Consider the following 25,626-nt stretch of genomic DNA (forward strand, 5'->3'; position numbering starts at 1 on the left):
AGCATCAAATGTCGTCCACATCAACCAGAAAATGTCTAGTGCATTATTTATTTTATCTGGCAAATTCGCATTGATTGCATTTCAAAATTGCGTTTCAAACAAGATGGACTGGAGAGGCAATTCGATTTCAGATGCTCCTAACAAAACCCTACTTCGTAGTTCCATGCATAGTTATCCTTACTGGAAGCTGTCGGAACATATATTCCGAACATTAATTAAATGCTATTCAACAGTAATATTTAGTGGTTTCAGAAGATCTTCTTACAGAAAGAAATGCCCAAATACTGTAATACATTCCAAATATTTCTGAAACATTTCTTTTCTAAAATTCGGAAAATTACTTTCTAAGCTATCATGCTTTAAACAACCAGCCTTGAAGTGTTGAATGACTTAAGTCGCTAGTGAATTCCCCATTTATTTAAGGGAGAAAAGCCTGCTGTATTTACAAAAAAAAATCCGATATTTCTAGTACAGACACAGTTTAACACCGTCGCCAGGTGTCACAAATGGTCCTGTTTACATTATTATCAACGTTTATCAGAATTGTGATGGAAAGGTTAAACGTGATTTATAGCTTCATGTTCTATTTTCCGGTCACCCAGCCAGTGCCAGTTTTGAGAATTACTGTAAGTGTTGGAATGAAACACTTACGTTATTAGTGACGGCATATACCAGTTTTACAAAGGTAACGCAGTATATCTAACGTAAAACGCGGGAGTTTTCATTAATACAGTTTTTAAAGAACTGCTACATTAAGAATTTCGGAATGTGACTAAAGATATATTGTACAGTCAAAATCATTTGAATGAGTGGAGAGGTCAAAGTGGACCTCAGGTTATACCACATCCTGACGGACACTAGATAACACATTTTACTATAGTCTATGAAGGTGTTAACAGATTGCGGCTTTAGAACAACAGTAAATACATTATATGAACAAATAATTGATTGGTGGATAATTGAATTAAAAGGTCGGTGCTTATATAGTGGCGAAAGTTAATGTACTGTATGTACCTCAAATATTTGAAAAAGAAATACAAAACTGTTTTAATAAATCGATCATGGTTAATCACTATTCAAACTCAAAATTGTTTTGTTTTGACCCGATGCCTTACGTTTTAAAATATCAAGATTATCTATTACCAACGTTTTTGTGCTGTGAGTGCCAATACAAATTCTGTAATTTGTCCTAATAATTTGGAACCCAGGCCGATAAGTCCCGACACGAGATTGATAATACGCACGAAGAAAAACAACTCACCAATCAATCTGTTCACTTCAGCACAATATTAACTTTTTCTTCTTTTCATTACATGGTACTTGATAATTTATGAAAGCGAAAATAATAAATGACAATAATCAAACGTATCTTCCGCAATATATAACGGGAACACGTGTCACGTGAAGGTTTTGTTTATGATTTGACTCCGTTTTCCAGAACGTTGCATAGGTATTTGATTGGTTTATTTTCAAACTGATCTGTATTTTGGAGTGACATTTCATCGTGTTTACTACAAATGGCTGAAATATGTGAGGCAAAATCACGTATTTCTTAGTAAGCTTCGGATCGACGATATAAAACTATCAATGAAGTAAGCGGTGGAGTAAGTCGCAATGATACATGTACAACTATCCCAAAGAGAATGTCAGCTTATTGAAGGAACTAGCATGTGTATATATGGTGATTCTGTACATAGACTGGATTCCATATTCAACAGCTTAGGAACGTAAGATTGTGGTGTTGATTCTATCTGCATGTTCGTAAAAGGGCCAGCTGTATATACTCCACGTACGTCATTCTATCCCCGAACGTGCTGGTAAATATGTCCCATGGTTTCTTTATGCCAAGCGAATTAATAACACTGATGGCAGGCATATAAACTGCCGGCGTTCGTGTCTTGTGAGGAGGTCACAAGGGGCGACAATTTACGCAGGATCAATCGATGGTTGTTTTCAAAATTATTACCAGAAGCTGTCAAACTGTGTTTCTGTAATTTATTGGCAGACTTTCCAGGCAGGGACCGTATTTCATGGTCAGATCATTTCTACTCACATTATACTACTGATAGTTACAGCAGCACGGGATAGTCTTACCGAGTATTACAGCTAAACCGCCCGAATATGATTGGTAGTCAATGTATAACGAACACTATAGGTGTCAAGTATTTTATTGTCAGATAAGTCTTATTCGTGTGTGAAGGGAGTGTAAAAGATACGACTTTTCAATCTAACTTTCTATAGACATCAGTAATGTATATCCCTGTTTACATAGGACTGCAACATATCAACAGTCCCAGTGTCTTACCATTACGAGATGCTGGGTGTTGTTTTTGTTGTTTTTTGTTGTTGTTGTTGTTTTTTGTTTTGTTGTTTTTTTGCTTTTGTTTTTACGTGTTTGTTTTCATAATCATATGAGGATGATTGTTGCGGAAACACCAAAGGAATAAAAGAAAGCATAAGAAATACAGGGACGAATGGCTGAGTTAAAGATCTCAGTTGTCCAATGGAGAGGCAAAAATTCAATATTGAATTCGTTACTGTACCCCAAACAGAAGGATATCTGTTGTTAAAATCAAACGACGGTATCTTCTTTATAAAGCTATCTTGAACATGGCTGATAATCGACGTTTGGTTCCTAGCCCCATTTTAAATCGATTTACTACAATACAATATTTGGTTCAATATATTTGTATTAGGTTACCGAACATTTTACGTTTTGTATTAATTTTACCTTCCACATCAATGGAATCCTCTTCAATTTCGATATCTCAGATGCCAACGAAATAAATTTGATATTGATCAAAACGTTTCTGTCGAAGTTTGTTGTTTATTTATCTCCATACATTTAAATGAGTAGGAGGATTGGAGTTCTACTACTCTACGTCATCCTTATGTTTGATTAGGCTGGGTTGGCTGAGGTCGGCATGTGTGTAGCTTTTATTAATTCTGTCAGAAGAATAATCAATTTTACGGAATCATATACAAACAATTGCGGAACGAAACAGGATGAATTTACTCGTGTTCAACAATATGATAACAAATTTCGATTAAAGCGGGTTATTGACAGTTGAGTAACTGGTGTTTACTCTCACTTAGGGTCTTGGTTTTGTCAATAATATCACCGAGAGTTAGCTTTGTCTCCAGTCGACAACGGACATTAGGGCATTGTTAACGAAACCAGAATAATAGTCGGATGTATATATGGAGAGTAAGATTCGCCGTGCAATTTTTTCCTCGTATTACGTAACAAAAGTGTCGTCACCATCAGGGGTAAAACCAGGTCTACTGTTAATAGTGATACTTCGTTAATTAAAGTCATATCTTAGTAGTAACAGTTAAATAATTAAATGTATGGTACACCAAGGTCGTCTGCTTCCCCTTAACTCATGCTGGTGGTCCTAGTTCAGTCTTTATCTTCATTGACATGGCATTCCTGTGACTTTCCTATTCGAATTTCACAGTTAACCCCTGACACATCTATATGGGGCAGTTTTGAATTTATTACTTGGCATATACATTTCAATTACTTCATTCTTAATTAAAGTCGCATACATGTATGTGTGTGTGTGTGTCTTTTTGTAGAAGGCATCTTTGTCTTGTATGTACAAGAGTAGTCCAAAACAACGCAAAATCATATTGGATTTAAGAAACCATTTGCACACCTATCAGCCAATCATCGTCTTCATTACAGAAACATCACCGTATGATAAACGTAATTCTCAAAAGGCTTCCATACTAATGTGCATTCGATTATTTTCACACGGTTTGTCAATAGTCCCCCTGATTATAATCCTATAATTGCCATTGGTATTCTTGATTAAGTATTGTTCTATAATGATTTTGTTCAAGAGGAAATCTCACAGCAGTCAAACAATACCTTAGATCAAAGATTACGCGTTCCTCTGCAACACCTGTATAGTAGCACGCGCTAATTAGCGACACAGACATGATACCTGACCAAATTAACATGTTTACACTGGCATTGTAAACACTAATCGTCCGCACTTTGTCACTTGATATGGTTTCAGTTTAAATAGATTTGAACGTTAACACAGTTAAATACACATATGTATGTACACAAATCAATCATGTTGTATAACAAATACATGGATGAAGAGTATAAAAACCTTGTTTATTTCCTTCTTCATTATGTTCTGAGTTTGAATAAAGTATGGCTGGTACAAGTAACTATTGATGGATACATATTTGCAAGCAACATTGTAATTTGCCCATTGACGTCAACTCCTTTCACAAAGAAAAGAACATTCAAGAACAACATTAACAGTACTTAAGAATGTAATTGATTCATGACAAATATATAGTAATTACGAATGTAACAGATTCATGAACATAAGCAGTAATTACAAACTTTACTGATTCGTTACAAATATACAGTCATTACGAAAGTAACTAATTCATGACAAAGGAACCAATGAATATAACGAATGCAAAACAACCGAGATTCTCACTCAAAACAAATTAAAAGAGTTCAAAAATATAAGCCAAAATATCTTTCAGAGGACCGTTGAAAAAGTATTAGCAGAACTTCTGATTCCTGAGCGGCAACCGTAAATAGGGTAGACACAGGGGTTTAAGCCAGAGGGTAGAGACAGAGGGCACAGATAGAGGATACAGACAGGGGGTACAGACAGGGGGTACAGACAGGGGGTAGAGCCAGAGGGTACAGACAGGGGGTATAGACAGAGGGCACAGACAGAGGGCACAGACAGAGGGTACAGGCAGAGGGCACATACATAGGGTACAGGCAGAGGGCACAGACAGAGGGTACAGACAGAGGGTACAGACAGGGGGTACAGACAGGGGGTACAGACAGAGGGTAGAGACAGAGGGCACAGACAGAGGGCACAGACAGAGGGTACAGACAGAGGGTACAGACAGAGGGCACAGACATAGGGTACAGGCAGAGGGCACAGACAGAGGGCACAGACAGAGGGTACAGACAGGGGTACAGACAGGGGGTACAGACAGAGGATACAGACAGAGGGTAGAGACAGAGGGCACAGACAGAGGGTACAGACAGAGGGTACAGCCAGAGGGTACAGACAGAGGGCACAGACAGAGGGCACAGACAGGGGTTTAAGCCAGAGGGTAGAGCCAGAGGGTACAGACAGAGGGTACAGACAGAGGGTACAGACATGGGGTACAGACAGGGGGTAGAGCCAGAGGGTACAGACAGAGGGTACAGACAGGGGGTACATACAGAGGGCACAGACAGTGGATACCGACAGGGGGTACAGACAGGGGGTACAGACAGAGGGTACAGACAGGGGGCACAGACAGAGGGTAAAGACAGAGGGTACAGACAGGGGATACAGACAGGGGGTACAGACAGGGGGTAGAGACAGGGGGTAGAGACAGAGGGTACATAATAATATAACAAATAAGAATGCAAGGCCTTCAATATGTGATACTGTTTGTAATCTTGGGCCAAAAATCGTTGACCGATCGGAGATCTGTTTTAGTATTTCAACTTTATCCAAAGAAACCCGGACACCTGGGCATCTTTATACTGGTTCCGTGGCAATAACAACGTGTAGCGAATAACGTTGTCTAGACAATGGCGACTTCAGAACCATAAATCAGCTCTCCAATGTGATATCGAGGAGTGTTTGTCTAACGAGTAAACAAGCTTCGCTTGGTGGCAATTTCGATAAACAGATGTACAAATTACATTACGTGTACAAACAGGACACAAACGATGACTTCGCCATCTTGCTCACTACGGTGACAAAATATCAAAGGCTTAGCAGTCATTAATTTATATCTTATTTTCCCCCAGATCTCAACGGTTAGAAATGACATCAATAATGTGTTACGAATATGAATACACAAACGCAGTCTAATTAAAATCTAGATGGTCATTCTCACTATGTTACATGAACATCTAACAACATCCCATAAGGGGTCACGTCGGGGTGACCTTTTGGATTAGCCAATCAAATGACTTCTTCCAGAATCTTGGAAGTGAATTTTATTTGTCCGAATTAGCATGACTAGAGTGCATAGCTTGCATAATCTGTCAATTTGTTTCAAGTCATTTCGTCCCAGAAACATAGCTACATGAATACACATGCTGTGCCGAAATAGTTTGCTTCAGATGCATACTGTGACGAAATGGTTTGATTCGATGACATCGACAAATTGACGATTCGCCCTGAAAGTGAAATACAAGGTCATCAGAACGTGACCCCATATGGGATGTTGTTAGATGTTCATGTAACGTACTAGTGAGAATGAGCATCTAGATTTTAATTAGATTGACACAAACGACACAATAATTCCACCATTTACCAATATAGAACGTTACCATAATACTGTCACTAGTAGAAACGAGTATTCTTGTCTTGTGTTCTGTGGGATTTCACAAGGTCTGGCATAGAGGCCTACTATTCAAACTTCGTCAATATGACATATGGAGCGAAATGCTGCCATGCTTGTCAAATTATTCAAGTAACACTTGAACAGACAACGATCAGTTGTATATATGACTAGCGTTTCATCTTTAAAACCTGTTTCCGCAGGGGTTTACCAGGGTTCTGTACTTTGACCCCTGTTATTTCTTGTTGTATTTATGACCTCGCTGATCCAATGGGAACCTTTGTCAGACATTTTGAAGACGGCTCATATTTCCATAGATCTTCTTCTGATCTATTTGAAATCGAACAAGCATTTTGAATCGTGATTTACAATGTCTACAGACTGGCCCGGCCAATGGCTTATACAATTCAATCCTGGAAAGATCGAGACAGTTCTTTTCACTTTTCTGCCCTGCAGGTAGGGCGTAAGAATTGTACCTGCTGTCCCCATTGTATGATCGTAAGAGGCGACTAAATTTGGGATCTTATCTTTTCTCTTCTTTCTTAACAACTTTCTTCTTCCTAATGTCTCCCTTGACAATGCCTTACGCTTGGCATTTAGTTGAGCGTTCGCCCCTGTAAGGAGGGCTTTGGGTTCTGTCCCCTGGCCGAGACATACCTGAGTCTTTAAAAATGGTAGTTGCCACTCCTGCTTAGCGCTCAGCATATTTGGAGTGGGACGACTGGTTCGCCCGTTGTCAGTATAATGTGACCGGGTGGGGTGTCCTGCTGGGTGTCTTCGGCAGCATGCTTCAGTGAGGTAGCACTATAAATCGGCAAAAGATCCGGCCTATCACAAAGATACTCAACACAAACATACCACAGTCTCCCAAAACTCACATACGCACTCACCACACGCATGTATATCGCACGCACGGGAGGCCGTCCTTATAAGCAAATAAAACCAAACCAAACCAAACTTTTCACTTCTAGAATATCCGAAACAAATCAAACTTGGTTTGCAACGATGACAATATAGAGTTCACAGATTCGAATCTTCATTTATTGCAAATGGGCTGACCATATAAATCGAGTAATCAATTCTCCTTCTCAAAAAGTTACCGCTTTAAAGAAAACTGAAACACAAAGTAAGTAAAACTACTACATGGCCGGATAAGTCGCCGCTGTAGTGGTCTACGGTCAGATTTGTTTACAATAGGAATGTGTCAGTCTCCTGTTTGTTAGTGTTGTGGCGGTGTTGAAGATGTACACACTTTCTTTTTATATGTCCATATTTTTTAAATCGGAGCCAAGTTCTGTTTAATACCTTACATGACCTTAATGTATACTTCAATTTAGAAGTTATTTATACGAAACAAATACCGATATTGTCAAATCTGTAAAATCATTTTGCATGCAACACAGATTTTCGATACTACATAAGAACATTTTTCCTATCTATTTATCATTTCGGACAATAAAATATGTTAAAATCAAGGTATGATATTGAATATTAAGTGTAAGTTAATTATAAGTTAAGTTAAGTATAACAATAAAATAAGTATAAGTTAAATATAGATATAAGATAAGTAAAAGTTAAGTATAAATATAAGATAAGTTAAATATGAATATAAGATAAGTATAAGTTAAGTTAATAAGCAAGAAATATTTATAATTTACATGATTATACAATAGGTGATATACACAGGACTATATAAATAAATATGGAATCAGGTATGAACAGAGGATCATGAAACATCTTCGGTAATACAACGTGGCCGAATCATTGGACATTCGGTGTCTCTTGTCTTTTATTATTGATTAATACACACGGCCCGGACCAGCTGTCACGTTGACAAGTTGACATGTAGTCATCCATTAGACGAAGCCTGTGGTCAATATGTGACAATAATGTCCGAACTTGGCCGGTCAGCTGTCGTAGTTAACGTCCGGCTTTTGTTTTAATGTGGTCATTTCATCAATTAAGGAATTATGTTGCCAGCCTCAAACCATTATTGATAGACGAATTTACTCAGTATTGTTAAAGTATCGTCGTTAGAGCATTAAAAAGATCAGGCAAAAATTATTCTAGGACAGGTTTGATGTCGCAAGCAAAATACTGTATGTACATGTATGATGTGAAATAATAAAGATATTTCAAACATTTTTTTCCGATGGGGTTAAATTTACTCAATTGCACAATTGTTATTATTTTGAAAATAGCACATGACTCTATATATATCTTTTCGATAGTCGGTGACTTAGCCTGTCGAGTTGAAATCCAGTCACATATGTTTAGTTTATCGGTCATCAGTGGGCACTATTACAGAAAAACGCTATGTGTAAACAAGTTTTCCGGTATCGCTATGTAACAGTCTACACTGTATGTATGCAGCCGTCTAGAGAGAATGGAATGGCATTCCATCAGGTTGTATTGCTCATCAAAGCAGCATTGAGAGACATCACTGGCTACGAAGAATAAGCGAGGTAAGAACCAAAACATGTCCCAGGAGCGACCGTTAAATGTCGGTGTAATCCAAAATTCTTAATTAGGGTGGATATAGGCGTTTAATTATATATTGGCGTGGACGCATATATTCATCGAGAAATACATGCTTTCCTTTAATTATTGAATCCCTGATTAGTTACTTTTGATAGAAAGGTATTTGTACACCGTCTTGGTTTGTCTTCACGGAAATGTGCCACAAAATTTTGATATAAACGAAGTACATACTAGACCTTACATTCTAGATAGGCTTATTTTGTGGGGACGCATTAACAAGATAAAACCTTCACCTAATCAACAAGGAAAGTTTGGAAAAGATACACAATTGTATGTTATTAGAAAATTGTCGCATGCAATATACACAATCTAATTATAATCTAGATGGTCATTCTCACTACGTTGCATGAACATCTAACAACATCGCATAAAGGGTCATGTCATGATGACCTTTTGGATTAACCAATCAAATTACTACTTACAGAATCTTGGAGGTGAATTTCGTATGTACGAAATAGCATGACTAGTTTGCATGGCTTGCATAATCTGTCAATCAATGATAATTGATATGTTGTGAGGCTCGTATTGAAGGAGTTACTCAAGGATGTTCTTTTGAAGTCCTACTATTCTCTGACTATATAGGGCTGTGTATCCAAGGACTGGTCTCATTTGGTTAGTTTATATCGACGAGGTAGCACTCTAAAGTAAACAAGACAATCGGCTTTTACAAAATGGACATAGTCGGTGAAAGAGCAGTGATGCAATATTTGCATTAAAAAAGGTTTAACACCTAAAGATATCCATAATGATATCATATTATTATTATATTATTCACCTGATCTCGCTCCATTAGACTTGCATCTATTTCCAAAACTGAAAACAGCTATTTTAGGCACCCACTTTTAGTCCGATGATGACGTCATACATGTAGTGGATGACTTTTTGAACAACCAAGAAAAGGAGTTCTATTGAGGCCCTTAAACACCGCTGGCAAAATTGAATAGATACTGAAGGGGATTATGTTGGGAAATAATACAATATGTCAGGCAAAATTCAAATCCTTCAATATGAGGCTCACAACATATCAATCAGCCCTCGCAATATTCCAGCTAGTTCAATTTACCCACAGAGTAATCTCCTACTGTTTTAAGTTGAATAACAGGGACACAATAACGTAATTTGTTTACAATAATGGAGGGCCTCATAGTTACTGATACTACTGAATACCGCTATCCGATGATATTTAAAGTAACTTTTTTTCTGGTAGACTGCTTTATAGCATTGATTAACTGGAAATACCACTATTCTATTTACAGAACAAAATGGCCATTTAATGTTCTAATTAGACGTTTTGGAAACCTGTAATTTTCTACTCAAATGACCACTGCCTAATTGTGCTGGATTCTTATATGCCGTGTCAGGGAAACAGCGATGTCTGGCTTCAGTGACGTAGGGAGAGAGGATGGGACATAGAGTAGCTGGGATTTGATAACTTTTCGGTCATATTCCTATCGTCAGCGTTCGCAGAAAGTCGTAGTGATGTAGCGTTTAATCGCTAGACGTACATTTTTCGGCATAGCCGTATAATATTCGTTTGGCCCCGGATATGACGCGACAGGTGTCGTTACTGGTCAAGATGAAGTATGTGATTGGTCAATGTAGCGGTAAATGCAAAATACAGCTATGAAGTTAAAAACGAAACAAACTTAAGATTGAATGCAAGCTGAATAAGTGGATGTATCTTTTCAAATGACACATTAATAAAGTTATATTCCTGATTCAAATGCAGTCTCATTATCACTAAAAATGATTCAAACTGATATAATTTTGTAATCCGTGCTGAAACGCATTAGTTCGTTAATTTATTTTACCAGCAGTTTTACATTACAACCACCAGCATTAAAACTATGCCGTTTATCTTTTTTAAAGATATTTCTGGTTTGTATTTATAATATAAATGATGCGGTTTCATTGATAGGAAGTTTTATCATTTAATTCTGCTGATGATTTTCTCGTGAATAAAGCCGCAAGCCGTTTTTATTGGTGATGTACGTGTAAGCATGCCTAATGGGAAAAAAAACAACAATTAAATGTAGATTATGTTTTAACGTAGCCGAATGGGAAGGTACCGAACTTGGTGTCATTTAGCTTTTCTCCAAGGAGATGGCTTACCACATTGTAAAACTATAATCAAATTGTATTACATTCAGCCTCGTTTTAATTCATAATATCCTTGTGGTAAGACTGTGTAAACCATAACATAATTACTGCTGTAGTCGTTGATTGTGTTTTTAGTTCTTACAAGTTCAGTGTCGCGATTCCTCTACAAACGTTGTCGTGAGGAGAAGACTGCACGAACGAAATCCTGAGCCCGGACATAGCGAAACCTGTCTAATCTAAATTCCATGTAAGACTCGGCAGATTGGTTAGAATAAACAAACACTATCAGTTTGTATCTAATGTTAGATTATATAAGAAGGATTTACATCACATGATTCTGAATAAAGAGGAACACTTCAGTTTATTTACTGGGGAAATGAGTCAAGCATTATGTTGATAGAACGAAGTTGACGGACTTTTCATTTACCTTAGGATGTATATAGAAACATTATATTTTACATACGTATACAGATTAAGTCTTAGAACGGTGATATTGTGAAAGAGGTACAATTCAAAATAATTTAAAAAATGAATTCAATTTTATAACCAAGAAGATAGCATTGGACAATATAATATTGTTATTGTTCTTTAACAATCTCTTTATTCAATTTTGACTTCTGTTTTGTTTTTGTTTGTTTTTTTATGAATGGAATGAATAAGTGCTTTTTAATTACAATGTATCTCATTAATATTAACCCTGTTGAATTGTAATGGAATATAAGACACGTACTCTTGCTTCTAGAATTGAGGCACTTAAGCAGTGGATTATTCCAGCCGAAAGTTGAAAACAACCTTTTCAACACTCCAGCCGTGGTAATGCCGTATGTATTTGCAACCGTAAGTCCCCAAATACCACAAATTTGTCAATTCAGTGTCTGGGAGCCGCAAAATAAAGGCATTGCTCTATTGTTAGAGTACAAAGCATTACATTAACAGACACGTGTACTGTACATCTCTACGGCGGCTGTTCTTCCCGAGTCTTATTAGTCCTCTTACTTAGACAATCTATGTTATATTAACATTATGGCGAGGCTAAAGCCATTGTCAACGTGGTAACACAACAACCCCCGATATAGTCGTCACCAACTGGTGTTTTGTGTGATTGTGTTCCTCTTAAGTCCCCATATTTATTAAACTACCCCGATCATATACAAAAATCGTTAACAATAAAATGAGTGACCCTTGAATTAGAAATAAGGCCACGTGTTTCAGGAGAGTAAGCGTCTTCTGCTACATCGAAAACACCCGCCATGCAAATCTACGTCATATCCGTGTTAATTGACATACCAAAATGTGAACCAGTCGTATTACCATTGAATACGTCCAAATCTCTGTCGCTCAAGGAAATTGGATGAAGTATATCTTAACACTTTCCGTTGATGTCGAAATCTACATTGTAAATCGTGATACTGGGAATAAGTCACGGAATATCAAATCAACCAGAACATATACACCCGTACATAGGGTAAGCAAGGGTATCACTATCTATATTCGAAAATCAACAATTGAAATAATCGTGGGGTTTTTTCCATACAAACTTTGTATCTTTTGTCAATTAATAACCGTCGCTGTCCGTAGACACTGGAGCATATTTCTTTACAAATTTAAGCTTTGTTTTCTAGTTTACCCTCTTCATAATGGTCAATGCTGATTCTGATAAAAAAAAAATTGGAAAAATTCTAAATAAAAAATTATGATTTACCACAAGTAACATCCATGCACGCCTAACGACTCCGCCAGTAGGTTTATATTTGTAAGCCATTCAACAGTTTGTAAATGTACTAAATCAAAATAATGAGGCTGTCGTAATTTAATAAATACTTTAACTCAGCCTTAGAGTGTCAATTAAAATGATTAATTTTTAGACAGTCGAATAAAGTTAGTCTCCGATACCTCGATTGGGAAGACGAACATCATTTTATTGCCAGTTGTTCATATAAAATAATCATCCAAAGACCTTGATGTATAATGATTTGATATACACAAAACGTAATTAGTCGTAGATATGAAAAAAAAAATTAATTCATATTACAGTTCTTTGAATTTTAGAGTTGAATAATTAAATGTGGGGCCAGGGGACAATATAGTCTAGTCTTTAGTGTAAAACTGTGAACTAAGCTTTGCTAGCGCTTCTATAATGGTAGCTACGGTGGATTTGGTTGTTAGGTTAAAATAGTTCCCATGACTCACAATAAACAGACCAGTATAGACCGCAAAGTAAAAGGATAGTATTTTCTTATTTGATAATTGTAAACTTTTAATTTGATTCATTTTTTATCAGAATTCAGATTTCTTTGTGATTACTATGTGAAGTGATGCGACCAAATGTTGTATAAAACAAAAATGTATGGATATACAGTGTTAAGGGTGTTCCATCTGTTGTGTAATAGAACATGATGGACCTCGAAATGCTACGTTATTTCTACGTGATTTGATAATCGTAAAACCCTCTTAGCTCAATCTGAAATGTATCCTGACAGGCACTACTGGCGACTTCCTGAATAAATATACTTCCCATATCTACTCCCCATGTATACTACCCATGTATACTCCCCATATGTACTCCTCATATGTACTACCAATGTATACTCCCCATGTATATTACCCATGTATACTACCAACGTATACTCCCCATATGTACTCCCAATGTATACTCCCCATGTATACTACCCATATGTACTCCCAATGTATACTACCCATGTATACTCCCCATGTATACTCCCCATGTATATTACCCATGTATACTACCCATGTTAACTCCCCGTGTATACTTCCCATATGTAATCCCCATATGTACTCCCCATGTATACTCCGAATGTATACTCCCCATATGTACTCCCAATGTATACTCCCCATGTATACTCTCCATATGTAATCCCCATATGTACTCCCCATGTATACTCCCAATGTATACTCCCCATATGTACTCCCAATGTATACTCCCCATGTATACTCTCCATATGTACTCCCCATGTATACTCCCCATATGTACTCCCCATGTAAACTTCCCATGTATACTCCCCATATGTACTCCCAATGTATACTCCCCGTGTATACTCCCCATATGTACTCCCCATATGTACTCCCCATGTATACTCCCCATGTATACTCCCCGTATGTACTCCCCCTATATACTCCCCATATATACTCCACAATGTACTCCCTATGTTAACTCCCCATGTATACTCCCAATGTATACTCCCCATGTATACTCCCCATATGTACTCCCCATATGTACTCCCCATGTATACTCCCCATGTATACTCCCCGTATGTACTCCCCCTATATACTCCCCATATATACTCCACAATGTACTCCCTATGTTAACTCCCCATGTATACTCCCAATGTATACTCCCCATGTATACTCCCCATATGTACTCCCAATGTATACTCCCAATGTATATCCCCATGTATACTCCCAAAGTATACTCCCAATGTACACTCCTTATGTATAATCCCCATATATACTCCACATATGTACTTCCCATGTATACTCTCCATGTATACTCATCGTGTATAGTCCCCGTATGTACTCCCACTGTATATTCCCAATGTATATCCCCATGTATACTCCCAAAGTATACTCCCAATGTACACTCCTTATGTATACTCCCCATATATACTCCACATATGCACTTCCCATGTATACTCTCCATGTATACTCCCAATGTATACTCCCCGTATGTACTCCCCATATATACTCCCCATATATACTCCCCATATATACTCCCCATGTATACTACCAATAAATACTCCCCATATGTACTCGCCATATGTACTCCCAATGTATACTACAAATGAATACTCCACATATGTACTCCCCGTGTATACTTCCCATGTATACTGCCCATGTATACTACAATGTATACTCCCCATATGTACTGCCAATGTATACTCCCCATGTATACTACCGATGAATACTCCCATATGTACTCCCCATGTATACTCCCAATGTATACTCCCCAGGTATACTACCCATATGTACTCCCAATGTATACTCCCAATGTATACTCCCAATGTATACTCCCTATGTATATTCCCCATATATACTCCCCATATGTACTCCCCATGTATACTACCAATGAATACTCCACATATGTACTTCCCATATGTACTCCCCATGTATACTCCCCGTATGTACTCCCCCTATATATTCCCCATATATACTCCACAAATGTACTCCCCATGTTAACTCCCCATGTATACTGCCAATGTATACTCTCCATATATACTCCACATATGTACTCCCCATGTATACTCCCCATGTATACTCCTCGTGTATACTACCCATATGTACTCCCAATGTATACTCCCTATGTATACGCCCCATGTTTACTCCCTATGTATACTCCCCATGTTTACTCTCTATGTATACTCCCCGTGTATACTCTCTATGTATACTCCCCGTTTATAATCCTCGTGTATACTCCCCATATGTACCCCACATATGTACTCCACATATGTACTCCCCATGTTAACTCCCCATATGAGACGACGGATCGTTCTCGCCATGTACATTGTTACAAACTACCTGTATAATGTCACACAGAGGTAGGCAAATCGTCCAGAGTGAGTCGTCATATACTCAAAAACAAGAGATCCCAGAGGGATCTTGGCGCCCACCATTGAATGATCTTGATAGGTTCCATGTCAGATTGATCTTCTCTCTATTTTTCCCTTCCTTTTACTAATCTGTGCAAATTGAGAAACATCCCTCCAGTACTTTTCAAACAAGGGAAACCTAGCTATATATGAAATTTGAGATTAAGCGATAATGGCTGTTTGTTGGCCAGGTTGTTTTCAGGACAGATTGGTCCCAAAATGCAATACCAGGGACCAAGGGGAACCTACATATGAAATTTGAGAAAGATCCCTTCAGTACTTTCTGAGAAATAGCGATAACAAACTTCAATTGTCAAAATCCAAGATTGCTGCCTGTCGGCCATGTTGTTTCCCGACTGATCTCAAAATGCATTATTCAAATCAAGGGATCAGGGGGAACCTACATATGAAATTTGAGAAAGATCCCTTCAGTACTTTCTGAGAAATAGCGATAACAAACTTCAATTGTCAAAATCCAAGATGGCTACCTGTCGGCCATGTTGTTTTCCGATTGGTCTCAAAATGCAATATGCATAACTAAGCACCCAGGGGAAACCTACATATGAAATTTGAGAAAGATCCCTTCAGTACATTCTAAGAAATAGCGATAACAAACTTCAATTGTCAAAATCCAAGATGGCTGCCTGTCGGCCATGTTGTTTTCGATTGGTCTCAAAATGCAATATGCATAACTAGGCACCAAGGGAAACCTACATATGAAATTTGAGAAAGATCCCTTCAGTATTTTTTGCGAAATAGCGATAACAAAGAATTGTTTACGGACGGACGGACGGACGGACGGACGCAGGGCGATTTGAATAATAAAGAAGAAAACTGCACTCCGATGCGTTAATCGAACACCGCATTTGCCTGATCAGTGTTCCGTTTGCCGTTGTGATAGAAAAATCGGTCTGGCTGATAACGAATTAATTCTCCATATTTTGAAATATCTGTCTATTTCTCCACAAATGTAAGACAGTCTTGTAATTTTCTTAAGTAGGGGTCCTGGTCTGCATGTATCTCTCTCCATCTTATGATCACTGTTGCGGTTACAACACAGAGCAGAACCTAGAAACCAGTCAATACCATTCCATGGAAAAAAGCTACACATATTCTTACGAGATCCCGTGTCATTGAAACTAGATCGCCTCCAGAGCAAACACGTCTGGTACACTGTAGCCATATTGGACTTCAAATGGTTGGTACGTTTGACATCCAGTCCGGTAAATGTCAATCAATCCACCTTTCGGGTGATGTCACTGATGAGCCAATAATGGGTGCGTCCTATACGGCCGTGTGTTTTACTGAGATAGCAATTGGTATCGAACCACCATACAAAATGTATATAGTCTGTCGACATAATGGTCTATGGTGCATGAGCGTCTGGATTCGGTGCGTTCTATGCAGACAACGTAAATTTGTCTGTAGGGGTAATTACATATATGGGGACGCTACCCAGTCAACATATGGTAGCAACATCTGTCTAAATCTCGAGTCAGCAAGAAACCAAATATGCACTGAATCAGTCTTTCATTGAACTTTTAGCTTGCAGTTACGTTAAATTGGGGAAGTTTTCTCAGATCAATGCTAAATTTAATTACTACACACATCTAAGTAATCCTCCAGTTTCAAATAGGATATCTATATGCACAAGGCATCCAGTTTGTTAAGTATCACTACGAGATACGGGATATACAAAATACCTTGTACGAGACTTGCAATTTACCATCGAATTTACGCATATAAATAAAGTAGTGCATTTGTACTTTGACAAACAACTGTAATTTTTGACACCTTGACATTGGCAAGCATGATGTGACGTCATTGCCACGAGGAGACTGTTAAGGACAAAACGGAAAACGTATGCATCACAAACAAAAACTTACGCTTGTACGATTTGAAGTGGTCACGTTTTTCTAGAAACTTTCAACTTGTGAACTTAAGAATCTGTGATGCGGAATCATACACTCACTTCTTATTCGCGAGAAATTCATTTCACGTTATGTCTTGAGAATACACTATTGCCAGGTTGGCGTCTAGTGAGGTTTCCTGGAATATTCTAGTATCTATAAGTCGATTACATTATGAAGTATTCAAACTTCCTCAAAATCATAATTTTTACAACAAACAGGACGCCGATAGCTTCGATCACTGCAAGGAGTCAATCAAATTATCGTGGCAATTTTGTACTGAAAAATACCTCTTTGTCCCTTAAAATATTGGCTATTCAAATACGCTTCTTCCATTGGTTGCAACGTTAGTGATCGCAAAAACACTTTTGCATTCAAGTTAAAATAAGCAGAAATCATTAACCCTAAACCGCCAATTCTGTTTAGTTAAAGGTAAAAAAAAACACATACACACAAAACATACACAACAAAACATCAAAAAACAAGTCTACAAGCTGTTGCCAACACACCTTTCTCGTAAAACAAATACTGGGTCAATATCTACCAGTCTTTAAAAGGCGTCAGTTTACAGTAAATCCATAGCTATAGCTCCCTGGAGATTTATATCTAAACTGCCATCACCATAAACCGGTATGTACATGTAAGTTTTGTTTACCTTTATATCTGTATATACCGGATGGCTTTAGGTTTCACGCGATTCAATGCTAAGAACGTTATAGTTTGGCGTATTGAAAATCTCTGGCTATCGATCTACAACTCCCCCGCCCTACTCCTCCCCCATTCCGTGTAATGACTAAAATCCATGAATTTTTAATTTCCCAATTTGGACATTTTCCTACCTCCTATTAAATTGCAATGCCTCGTGTCTAGAAAGTAGTTACTTTTAGGAATATACATTTACCAGCATCGTCATACAAGGTTATCGAATACAGGCGCGTGAACGTCGTCACAGTTGAAGGACAATGGCGGTACAGTTGGTACAGGTGTGACGTCAGAATATTTAGGATTTCCTTTAGAGAATAAGAAGAGAAAATGAATGTACCCTTATTTCCGTTTTACAGTCCGTAAATAAGCGTGTATTATGTCAGTAAGGCAAAGCACCGATACAAATATCATAGTGGATGTTCCCTTTCGGAGACTTCTCGACCATTTCTTTCGGGCTCTAAAGTGTTAATCATATCGTGACATCAATTCCAATGTTATGATTGTGACAATATTTAAGTAATATGGCATTATTGACGTCATAATGCCGATGCTGATGACAATATTGTTGTACTGATAACGTAGTGATTGCAATATTCTGATTGTAATGATCCAGTGATGACAACATTATACATGTCATAACGACAGCAATACAACTTCTATGATTTAGGTACTGTAGTATATTATACATCTGTTAAATCTGGCAATGTATAAAGGATGATATAAATAAACAAGGATGATATAAACACACAAGGATGATATAAACACACAAGGATGATATAAACAAACAAGGATGATATAAACACACAAGGATGACATAAACAAACAAGGATAATATAAACACACAAGGATGATATAAGCTAGAAAATGCCCTCACTGCCACTTGACACCCCGAAACACAGTTTGGTGAGGGTCGAAACTGCAGCTCCTGAGATAAGCTATAGTAACATTGCATCGGGAAGAGACGGAGACAGGGACAGGACGGGACGGGACGGGACGGGACGGAGACCGGGACGGAGACAGGGACGGGACGGGACGGGACGGGACGGAGACAGGGACGGGACGGGACGGGACGGAGACAGGGACGGGACGGGACGGAGACAGGGACGGGACGGGACGGGACGGAGACAGGGACGGGACGGGACGGGACGGGACGGGACGGGACGGAGACAGGGACGGGGGCGGAGACAGGGACGGGACGGGACGGGACGGGACGGGACATAGGTAACACTATACCCCCGCCCAGTTTCATGGAGGGGGCATAACAAAGGGGTCTATATAAACGGCAAAGAAATACTCGCTGTGTCCTCCTGAAGGTTGAATGCTTGACATTGTATATACCAGTATGTAACGGCTAAATTGTTTGCGACAAATAAAGGGACTCTATTTTAGACCTAGTTTGTTTAGAAATTATTTAGCATTGTAAATAACATCTTCAACACACTGTATTAATTTTGTTTGTCAAAAGTAATTGACGTCACACAACTTCCGGTATAAAATAGGCCTTGGAATATCACTATGACCCGTGTGCAAGAGCACAGTTGGATGTGAAATTCGGCTAATATAATCAGGTGATGTTTTTAAAATCGACATCCGGCATCCGCTCATCGACACGATTACTTTAGAAGCTATATATCTGAGAGTGCCACACAGGGAATCTGACAAAGTGAAATAACCGCCAACAATACCAGAGTCACAAGTTAGAATCACACAATATTGATGCAAATTACAAAACTGACTTTTTACCAGGAAATTTCTAATGGGAGAAAATCGATAGGGTGGTCCTATAGGATTCTGTTGTAAATTTCAATATTTTTAAATACCATTTACATACGACAGGCGCGAGATTTCGATATCGATCACGCAGCTCAAACATTTGAGCAACATGGACTGCGGTAGCTCGGATCAGATCAACCCTATAATGCAAGCGTTTGAAATGCACAGACTATGCATTGAGATTGGGACATAAAGCAAGAATAATGGATAATAAAACAAAACAGGCTTCAAAAAGTAACGTCGGATTTCCATAAAATTATGTTTTTCTCTCATGCAAGGGTCTAAAGGTTGTAGATTTCGTCTGAAAAAGTCACGTTTATATACGGTGGAACATCAGTCAGATTTCACCGCAGTGCGAAATGGCGTGTGAGGCAGTGCTGTAGCCGACTTCGTGATGTAACATGGTCACGTGGGTGGTCAGTAAAACACCTTCTCGCGACACGTGGGGCATCTAAACAGCAAATGTCTCAAAATACCTCTCTGTCTGTGTGATTATTTCTATTTCTTTTTTCTTCGTATACAGAAACTGTAGTGTATATACTCTACTCTAGTGGCACTTTGATCCAGACGCACGTGATCACCAGACACACGTGACCACCAGACACACATGCTCACCAGACACACGTGATCACCAGACGCACGTGATTTGTAATTTTCAATCATAACATGGGGCGTGGCTTGTCAAATGAAATGCATGCACACATGATAGCTTGAATATTACACCGATTAATATTTGACGCTGCCAGTACGTCCTCGTCAATTTCTGAATATACACTGCATTTCATTTGCCTTAAAATAGACTGACCGCTGTCTGCAGAATATTAAAATTAAAGATGTAATTGAGCTTTGCAGTTTTTGTCTCTAGGATATGTCTGGTCTTAATTTCAAACTAAGGGAGGTAATCTAGTATTAGAATTCAGTCAATCTTATAAAAAATGGGTCCGGAAGCCAGTCTAGACTAAGTGAGCAATTTGAATAGCGTCATCATACCGCTTGATATATAACGTGGGACAAGCGTACGATACAAGCATTCATAACATTTAGATGATGGTTAGTCTTTACGGAAATTACACTGTACTGTTGGTAATTCAATAATCTATTTTTCTGATATGTCTGGTCCAAGAGAACACTGAATAGACTGTGTCAGTTTGTGGTAGATTGTCACCTGGAATAGGAAAGTTAGGCATGGAAAAATTCTAGGAGCTGTGAATGAAATAGTTCAATAAAAATAATGTTTAGTTTCAATTTGAAGCTGAAGTTAAATGATAACTTAATAAATTTCTCATACTCCGAAAACGTCGTCCTTAGCAGTCACGGATACAGACAGAACAATACCATGTCCAACACACCACGTCAGTATATATACATGTATGTATAAATCAATTCCTGGATCTATTGATTCCCAGCCTCATCTTCACCCGAACGATCTATTTTTCGAGGATTCGCTTTTCTGAAATCTCAATGATCCAAATGACAATTAATAATGTGCCGAAATAGCCGATTGTTCTCAGGTCTGAAAATCAAAAACAAAATAGTACGTCTGCGGAATTGCTGTGTCCAATCCTTAACAGACCTATCATTACATCTGTTGAAATGTCCAATCATTTACAGACCTATCATCTGTTGAAATGTCCAATCATTTACAGACCTAGCATTACATCTGCTGAACTGTCCAATCATTTGCTGACCTTACATTACATCTGCTGAACTGTCCAATCATTTACAGACCTATCATTACATCTGTTGAAATATCCAATCATTTACAGACCTAGCATTACATCTGTTGAAATGTCCAATCATTTACAGACCTAGCATTACATCTGTTAAACTGTCCAATCATTTGCTGACCTATCATTACATCTGTTGAAATGTCCAATCATTTACAGACCTATCATTACATCTGTTGAAATGTCCAATCATTTACAGACCTAGTATTACGTCAGCTGAACTGTCCAATCATTTACAGACCTAGTATTACGTCAGCTGAACTGTCCAATCATTTACAGACCTAGCATTACGTCTGCTGAACTGTCCAATCATTTACAGACCTAGCATTACGTCTGCTGAACTGTCCAATCATTTACTGACCTTACATTACGTCTGCTGAACTGTCCAATCATTTCCTGACCTAACATTACGTCTGCTGAACTGTCCAATCATTTACAGACCTAGTATTACGTCAGCTGAACCTTCCAATCATTTACTGACCTAGCATTATAACTTACAAAGTGAAACGAAGGGAAGTAACTCTTATAATCAGACCTGTGGTACTACTCCCTGCAGAAAACACAGTGAAACCCCTTAGTATCATAATCACAGGGATCTGCTAATCAGTAACTATCCCCAACACATACGGTGTAGTCGATTATCACGCCCCTCATGATTAGAATCACAGGGACCTGATAATCAGTAACTATCTTTGGAGCAGTAACAATACTATCCTCACAACACATGTTGTAGTCGATTCTCACCTGCCTAGAAGTACTTTTGGTTTGTTTTTGTTTAATGTCCTATTAACAGCCAGGGTCATTTAAGGACGTGCCAGGTTTTGGAGGTGGAGGAAAACCGGATTACCGGCGAAAAACCACCGGCCTACGGTTAGTACCTGGCAACTGCCCCACGTACATTATGTAGGTTTCGAACACGCAACTAGAGGTGGAGGGCTAGTGATAAAGTGTCGGGACACCTTAACCACTCGGCCACAGCGGCCTAGAAGCACAACTATTGTTTCGTCCATGTGCTAATATTCCGTGTTTAAGAAATGATATTACGTGTAAATAATGTATATAGCTAACTGTCCCTCTGGGGTATATACAGAGTTGACGTTATATGGTACAGTAAATGTTTATGATTGAGGTGAATCTCTTTTACCATAGTAGTCCATATAGATCAAACTAAGGCATGTCCATGAACATGTAGTTCGGAGTCAGACATGGATTTCTGACACCAGAGACAAGGAAGCAACACATCAGGTTAAAATGCATATACAATTTATGTATGTACCTGAGGCCAATATTGCTTTTATCTCCATCATTTTGTGGTATTTAATTCCATACTCCTCCGCCGACGCCTAACATGTATCCTGTGAGGGGACTTTACATCAAATTACACTAATGATATATATACATGTACCTGTACATATGTGTGTAATTATATATATTGGACATTTGATCATTGACAGGTAGATAGTTTATTTTTTTTTTATGTCGAAACACTGTTATTTGCAATTGTAAAATATGAAATTTACATAATGTAACATTGTAATAAATCATTTTCTTACTGTTTCGAAAATAATGTTTTTGTAATATCAAAATGGTTTTTTTTTTCAAATCGAATGTTTTATTTGCAGTTTGCTTCACAGAAGATCAACATATTTTACACATATTTTCAATAGTAACAACTTTGTAATAACACTCTACATAAGAACATAAAAATCGGGTATGTTAATTTCAAAACTAAAATGAATAATTTAAAAAAAAACTTATGACGGCATACTACGTATTATAGTTCCGACTGATACCGAGCGCCAATCGGAAATAATCCGGGAATTTCCGCCATAGCTTTATGATTGGTGGCCGAATAAATATAAACTTTATTTATTTTACAACAATACAAAACAAATTATATCAATCTATATAAGTCATTCTTATTGGCCCAGAGGGGAAGGCGAAAGGGGTCTTACTGTTGGAGAAAACCAGAGTACCCGGAACAAGAAATATCTTTAAAAAAGATGAACGGCATAGTTTTAATGCTGGTGGTTATAATGTTAAACTGCTGGTGAAATAAATCAGCGAACTAATGCGTATCAGCACAGATAACAAAATTATATCAGTTTGAATCATTTCATAATAAGACTGCAGTTGAATCAGGAATATAATTTTATTAATGTGTCATTTGAAAAGATACATCCACTTATTCAGCTTGCATTCAATCTTAACTTTGATTCGTTTTTAACTGCATATCTGTATTTTGCATTTACCGCTACATTGACCAATCACATACTTCATCTTCACCAGTAACGCCACCTGTCGCGTCATATCCGGGGCCAAAAGAATATTATACGGCTATGCCGAAAAAAAACCGTACATGGTCGGGCAGGTGAACCCATCCCTTTTCACGTCCGATCGGCGAATTGAACCCTTGCCGCAAAGGTGAACGACAGTTTGTTACCAGTGTGCCACCCAACCACACGAATCTTATACAGTATAACGGGAAAATAGTCACGCACATAACCTACATGAGCTTTTGATGCTGTTAATCTGATTAAAATACATCTCTTCAATACGCCCACGCTATGAATTGAGAGAATCGAGGTAAATTAAAATATGGTCTAAAAAGATTGTTGATGTTGTTAATTTATAACATTTTTGGGTTGTTCGTTTTGTCAGAGGATTGAACAAACAATACATTTATATGTTTGTGTGCAAACAGCCTTATACTGTTTGGTTAAATTTAACTACTTGTACATGTAAGAAACTATTTAGTACCAGTATGGTCAGACATGATTTTATTTACTCTCGTCCCATTACCGTGTAGTCGGTTATTTTCGCTTTCTCGCGGGCCATTGACGTGTTCGCGAAAATTTGATCGTGAAATGATAAGACACGGGTCATTCTGTACCGTCATTAGCCCACTCGGCTGTATGACGCGCGGACAGTGTCAAAACTTTTGGTACCATTCAAAATTAGCGGGGATTATTGAGAAATCTACGGACAGTATATAGTGGTAATTATCTCTATTGACCAATCACACGCCAAGTTACATCTCCAAGGAATTCAAAATAAGAATACTAAATCATTACGCTGGAAGTTGTGGTTTGAATAAGTAGGTCACTCACATTTATCGGTCTTGTTTTATTCTGTTTATAGTAAATAGACAGAAGATACAAGAGCTACACTATCTTTCTTTACTTCACACTGTATTGCAATAGTTTATAACACTTTGAACAGGTTTGAAAGATACCAAAGCCAAAACGATTCGCTGAAACAACAGAGTTGACTTCTAATGGCGCGTGGTTGCATGTATTTTGACGGCCTACCAGAGGTTAGTCCAACAAAATATCACTATTTAATTCCACAGTATTCCGGAGATCTAGATACGATATTCACTAATATAAATGACAATGAAGTACAATGTGAATTCAGTGCATGTGTAAGTCATGGAATTGGTCAATCTGAATGTTTGCTTCCAACGGTGTTCACACGTAAAGAGAAGCCAGACTGGAAACTTCAGAATGAAGCGGATCCCATGGCGACCATAGTCATGGGTACGCAATCATAGACAGCTACTTATATGGACATCCCTGACTTCGTTGTACATTGTACATACTACTGTAGCACATAACTTACTACTTTAATTTCAGACTCCACTGTTCTGTCCGAAGAGTACAGCTAACGGAATGATTTCCCAGAGGCCATAAAAATACGGAAACATTCACCGCCTGCTTCATTACACAAGTCTTTAGACATTCATCAAAAGTATGTTGTGTTTGATTCAATCCAAAATTGCCCTTAATTCAATTTTTACGTATACAAGGTACAAAAAATGCTGAAACTTTGATAAGATTATACATTAATACAGACCATATCTAGCTCCGTACATCTTCGGAGCCAATTACACGTGTACCCTCAGACGAGAGAATCATTCCCACTAGG

General features: G+C 38.1%; 1 protein-coding gene across 2 annotated transcripts in view; it reads right to left on the reverse strand.

Annotated features, from left to right (window-relative positions):
• Positions 1 to 25,626, reverse strand: part of LOC117337147 (small conductance calcium-activated potassium channel protein 2-like) — a 63,687-nt gene that overhangs the window by 12,546 nt on the left and 25,515 nt on the right. The gene's annotated exons all lie outside the window — the stretch shown is intronic.

This window comes from Pecten maximus, chromosome 11 (genome assembly GCF_902652985.1).
Source record: "Pecten maximus chromosome 11, xPecMax1.1, whole genome shotgun sequence".
Lineage (NCBI taxonomy): Eukaryota > Metazoa > Mollusca > Bivalvia > Pectinida > Pectinidae > Pecten > Pecten maximus.